Source organism: Sus scrofa, chromosome 1 (assembly GCF_054392235.1).
Source record: "Sus scrofa isolate SSC_HxYL_T2T_F1_AM1 chromosome 1, Sscrofa_HxYL_maternal_Yorkshire_Landrace_v2.0, whole genome shotgun sequence".
In the NCBI taxonomy this organism is placed as follows: Eukaryota; Metazoa; Chordata; class Mammalia; order Artiodactyla; family Suidae; genus Sus; species Sus scrofa.
The window spans coordinates 148,323,998-148,329,997 of NC_139383.1; positions in this window are offsets into that span (position 1 = coordinate 148,323,998).

The window sequence follows — 6,000 nt, forward strand, 5'->3', positions numbered from 1 at the left end:
AAATCATTATTATCTGCTATGATCACACTTCATCTTAACACAGTAATTGCCTGGTCTTCATTTTGTGCAAGGGCGAGGATTAATCCCATCTTACAGATGGAGGAGAAAGGGCTGGGGGTCAGGGAGGATTAAAAGCAAGATAAACAAGCAAAGGAAAGCCCTACAGGTGGCAGTGGCAGTCTGAGTCTGAGATGAAGGAACCCCTCTTCCTTGTCTGGGGGTTAAAACTGTTTGCTGCACTCATGGATGAGAAATCTCTTCAACTTTTCAGCTTGTCCACTGTTTTTTGTGAACAGCTCCGCTCTGGCAGGCACGATCTTTTCTGATTGCATTGTGTGGAAATAACCCCCAGCAGGTCAGTGATGCTGCCTCTCTTGGCCTCTCTCTGATCCACCGCCCCTGCCCAAGCTTGGATGCTGGTTGCCATTCTCATGACCAGTACTATTGCTGTTAATGATAGCAAGACAGTCCCAAGAGGAGCACAGACTTTGCCAAGAGACACACTGTTCAAATGCGAAACTCAGAAATACAGGGCTAAAGACACAGAGTGGGCAGAGCACAAAGAGGACTGCAGGCACTTGGGCCAAATGTGACCTTCCTTAATCCTCCCCACTCAGAGATTTCTTGAACCAGTAATTGATGAGCCCAGGTGCCAAGACTGAAGTGTAAACCTGATCCGTGTGTAGGTGGAACAGGTGCCCTAAATATTACTAGGTGTTGGTAGGGGATGAGGAGAGAGGGTACCACGGGATTCTACAGGACAACCTCTTTGAGACTAAGTTCACTTTTTGATGCAAACAGTCCTCCATCCTGGGAGCAAATGAGATGCACATCCTTTCCAGCAGGGGGCATGCAGCATCAATTCTGTCCTCCTGAACCAGAATTGGTGTGAAACGCTGGCCCCAGCTCCCTCCCTCCTGCAAAGGCCTATTTTTTCTGGTTTATCTTTTGCTCTTTCCATGTTGAGCCTGGATCCTAGCCCCACATTCAGCGACTTGGCCAGTATCCTGTTCCCCTGAGTTAATCTTGCCAACCTCTCCCCGTGGGGTCTGCAGGCCCCTCCCAGGTTCCAGGGCTCTGGCAGGGTCTGTTCGCATGGGTGCCCTGGCCACACAAGGCCATTCCTGCCTGACTCCAGGAATGGCCCCGTCTGGAAATTCCTGCTGCCCTCCATTCCTGCTCACCCAACAAGTCCCTTGTTCTGATATTGCCAAACAAGTCCAAATTCACTACACTCTTGAACATTGATTTTTCAGTCTAGCTGTTAACTTGTTCCATCAGGGCTACTACTAAGGTATTTCTAGCTGTACCCTTTCCCAATATCTTGGTTCTTCCCCTTCCCAGGCTGTGCCCCTGAGGTCTCAGCCTGCCATAGAGCTGTGTGTCCATAGTCTTCAAGCATCCCCATTGTTGAAAAGACAAATCCACTCATGTCCTTCTGATGCAGGCTGTTTGGAAGCTGGATTCTTAAGCAGCAGCTCTTAAAGTACGCAAAAGTTCTTTCAGGGAAACGAGCACTGAGCCCTGGGGAATGAGCTGAGTAAGATTTATTTCTTTGTTTGCTACAGTCCTGTGGGACCAGAAATGCAAGCCGCACTGATCACCAGAGCTAGGTGATCAAGGGATGCATTTCCTGGGGGGCAGCTACAAAAGCCAGGTCATGAGACATGTGCCCAAGTTCCTTCCAGGAAGACACTGGTGACCTGGAGTGTGCCAGAGAGAGAGAGCACAGACACAGAATTCACCAGCCCCCGCAAGTCTCCTCAGAGGATCACAGTCAGCCCCTGGATGCATGCTAAGTTAGAACCCTGACAGACACACAAACAGTACCTTTTGAAGCATGCAAATGACCTCTTTTAGGGAAAGACTGGAGATGGGTATTTCTGTCTGCTCCCTCTGTGCTGAGCCCTGGAGGGTCCTTTCTAGCCTGTTTAGAACTATTTCTTGGTTTGCTTTAGTCTTGTGGGTTGGGATGCAAGTCCTGTTGGCTTTCAGGGCTAGGTGTTTGGGGCTCTTTGAAGGTGGAAATCTTCAAAGTTGGGGTGCTAGATGGTGGGTCCAAACTCATTTCTCGGGAGAAGGTGGGACTTGTGAGTTCCCTTGAAACTGTATGTTGCTGTACCAGGGGTGGAGTTCATGGTAAGAACATGTCTCAGCCTCTCCCATCCATTTTGATCTTGCTCACCCAATGCACAGGAGTCTCAGCTAGTTTGTGGATTTCTTTCAGAGGGAATTGGTCTGTGTGTGGCTCTGGATTTGGTGCATCCATGAGAGGACATATGATCAAGAGCCTCCTATGTTGCCATCCTTGGCAGTTTCCTTGGAAATTAATATACATATATTCAGCCATTCTGCTCTTCGATACTGAAAGTATTTGTCCATACATTACCAGAGAGTAGGTTCTTGTCTTGTTGCAGAAAGAATTCAAGGACAAGACAAAGGGAGGGGCTGAAAGAGCCTTCAAATAATGAGCATTCAAATTCAGTAAACAACATAAACCTACATATGTAAGAATCTGAGCAAACACAATATAGGATAAACCCAAAGAAATTAATATTGATACATTTTATAATCAAACTTTAAAAAACTAAGACAAAGGAAAAAATTTTAAGGCAGCAAGACAAATAATACCTACCAATAGGGGATAAGTAATTTAAATCACAGAAGATTTCTCATCAGGAACCATGAAGACCAGAAGAAAATGACACAACAGTTTTCAAGTGCCAAAAGAAAATAACTATAATTTGATACTTATTTAGCTATAGAGTTATTTATTCTATAATTCTGACAAGTCCTACTACCCCACCATCAGAAATGCAGAGAAAATCAAAACACTCTTAGGTAAAGGAAATAAGAAAATATTATCAACACTCACCCCCCAAAATATCAACAGGGACTCCTTGAAACAGAAAGACATAATAAAGAGCCGGCTACGTGGACTGTAGAAATGAATGGGTGGACCATTCACTGAGGAGGGAGAGGTTTAGGGTCATATTTTCATCCAAGCTCTATCTTCAGGTGGGGAGGAGGGATTTCTGTCCTTATTTAACCTTGATTGGAAGTGTCATGGTATTGGGACATGATGGGAACTTCTTATCTGCAAGGCTAATTTTACTGTAATGAGGGTGCAATGAGCAAAAAGTTACATTTGGACACTGAAATTTCCCATATTTTCCCACTTTTCTTTGTCTACCTCCAGGACACTTGTCACCCCACAATGTGTGGTTTCATGTTAGTCCAGAGGTTCCTGCTTTTCTTTATGTGCCCAAGGACTCCTGTTGTTTACAAGATTGTTTCCTGCCACCTGGCCGTGCCCCCCTTTCTCTGCTCTTATTTAGCTATCTGCCTGCTATAACACAAAGAGTTGTAAATGAGTGATCATGAACAGTTTTATTTGTAATAGCCAAATTACAAACAACCTAGAAACAACCCAAATGCTCATCAGCAGGTGAAGGGGAGCACCAATCAGGATGATGGGGTAGTAAGACTTGGAACTCACCTCCTCTCACTAATACATCAAAAATACATCGACGAATGGAACAGCCCTCCAGAACACCTACTAAGCAGTAGCAGAAAACTTCAAACACCTGAAAGGACAAGAAAGCTCTCCACATAACTCGGTGAGATGAAAGGAAAAAAAAAAAAAAAAAAAGGAAGTGGGACATAATAAAAGAATCTTAGAACTCCAGGAAGGAAAACAGTGAAAAGAGTAACAAAATGGGTAAATACAATGGATCCCTCTCTGTTTAGTTTTTCTCAGATATGTTTGAGGATTTAAGCAAAAAATCTAACACCATGTAATGTGATTCTCAAAGTATATAGAAGAAATATTTAGGGAGTTCCCATTGTGGCTCAGCCGTAACAAACCTGACTAGTATCTATGAGGATTCAGGTTTGATCCCTGGCCTCGCTCAGTGGGTTGAGGATCCAGCGTTGCCATGAGCTGTAGTGTATATCACAGACCTGGCTAGGATCTGGCGTTGCTGTGGCTGTGGCATAGGTCTCAGCTGTAGCACTGATTCGACCCCTAGCCTGGGGACTTTCATGTGCTGCAGGTGCGGCCCTTAAAAAAAAAAAAGAAAGAAAGAAAAATATTTAAAACAGTTGTAAACTGAGGATGGTAAAGGGACACAGAGGGGAATGAGATTCTCACACTTCACTTGAACTCGTAAAATGTCAACACCCGTGATAAATTATGTATGTATGATGTAATGCTCAGAGCAAACAAAATAAACAATTAGTAAAACAGTAAAGTAAAAGAGAACAGAAAAGAAAGAATCCTCCAAATTTCTCTTTATCAACTTTGCACAATATTTATGCAAAAAAACATTTAGAACACAAAATAGAAAACTAGAAAAATATTTTTATAAAATCCATGCAAAAATATTCATCAAAATATTGGCAAAATATTTATCAGTAAATTAACAAATAACACACGTTGACCAAGAGGAGTTGGCTTCCTAAATCCCAGGCTAGTCCAATAGTGAAAAACTATTCTTACTATTGCAAGTCACACCCACACCTACTCCTGATTTTTAGGAAGAGCTGAAAGCCTACTAGAATCATGAATGGAGTGCAAGGTTACCCAAATAACATACAAAAACACAAAAATCAGTGGCTTTTCTAAGTATTATATACAATATTACATATATAAAACTACTGATTTTATATATGTGTGTGTGTATATATATATATATATATATATATATATATATATATGCCTTTATATGTAAGGGAAGTAAAGATCATATTTTCAATAATAATAATAAATACATTACCTTGGTATAAATATTAAAGGAAATGCTTAGGCTCTATGTAAACAAAATCTCCCAATTCTACTGAAAGACATAAAAGAGGATTTAATTGAATAGGAACATACCCATTACTCTTGATAGGAAGACTCAAAGCAGTAATTGAATCCCCCTAAATTAATTACAAATTCAAAACAGGAGTTCCTGTCATGGCTCAACAGAAATGAATCCGACTAGGAACCACAAGGTTGCGGGTTCCATCCCTGGTCTTGCTCAGTAGTGGATCTGGTGTTGCCATGAGCTGTGGTGTAGGTCGCAGATGCGGCTCGGATCTGGCATTGCTGTGGCTATGGCATAGGCCAACAGCTGTAGCTCCAATTGGACCCCTAGCCTGGGAACCTCCGTATGCCATGGGTGAGGGCCTAAAAAAAAAAAAAGCAAAAAAAACCAAAATTCAAAACAATCTCAAAATAGCATACCATCAGGATTTGGGGGGACACCTGGCCAAAAAACTCTAGAATCATCATCGAGCTTCTAGTTTGTAATAAAAGAAAGGGTGGAAATAAAATAAAAATGTAGATGGGCCAGTGAAATTTGTAAATCAAAGAGTAAAGATGGGTCACTGACACAATCATATTAAAACCTATTATAAAGTTACTCAAATTGAAACAGGATAGTATAGGATAAGCATGTCAGTAAAGCAGCATGGAAAGTGCACAGGGGCCAGAGGCACAAAGCATATGTGGGAGTTTAAGGGAGCATTTTAAACCCAAGAAAAAATAGAATTCAATAAATGCCTTGAGGGACAACCATCAAACCATTAAAAAAATAAAATCCCTTCCCATCTTACTTCTTACATCAAAATAAATGCCAGCTGGAACAGAGAATCGGTGAATCCATGGAAGCTGTAAAAAGAAGCATGAATGACTTTTACATATAATTTTGTTTAGGGAAGACTTTCCAAGCAGGAAGCAGACACCAGAGACTGTTAGCGGAAAGACTGATATATTTTACTACAGAAAAAAAATAAAAATCTACGTATGCGCTTCCCCCCAAATTCTACATATAAAATCATAAGATGAAAGGCAAGTAGAAAATTTTGTATTACTGACGATAGAAAGGAAGCCAATCTCCTTAATTTAGAGTGAGCTCATATAAATCTAAGGAAAAGAACACTATCCCAATAGAAAAATTGGTACACAAATAAAAGAAAGACAAATGTTCCATCTCATTCATGTTAAAGAGATGC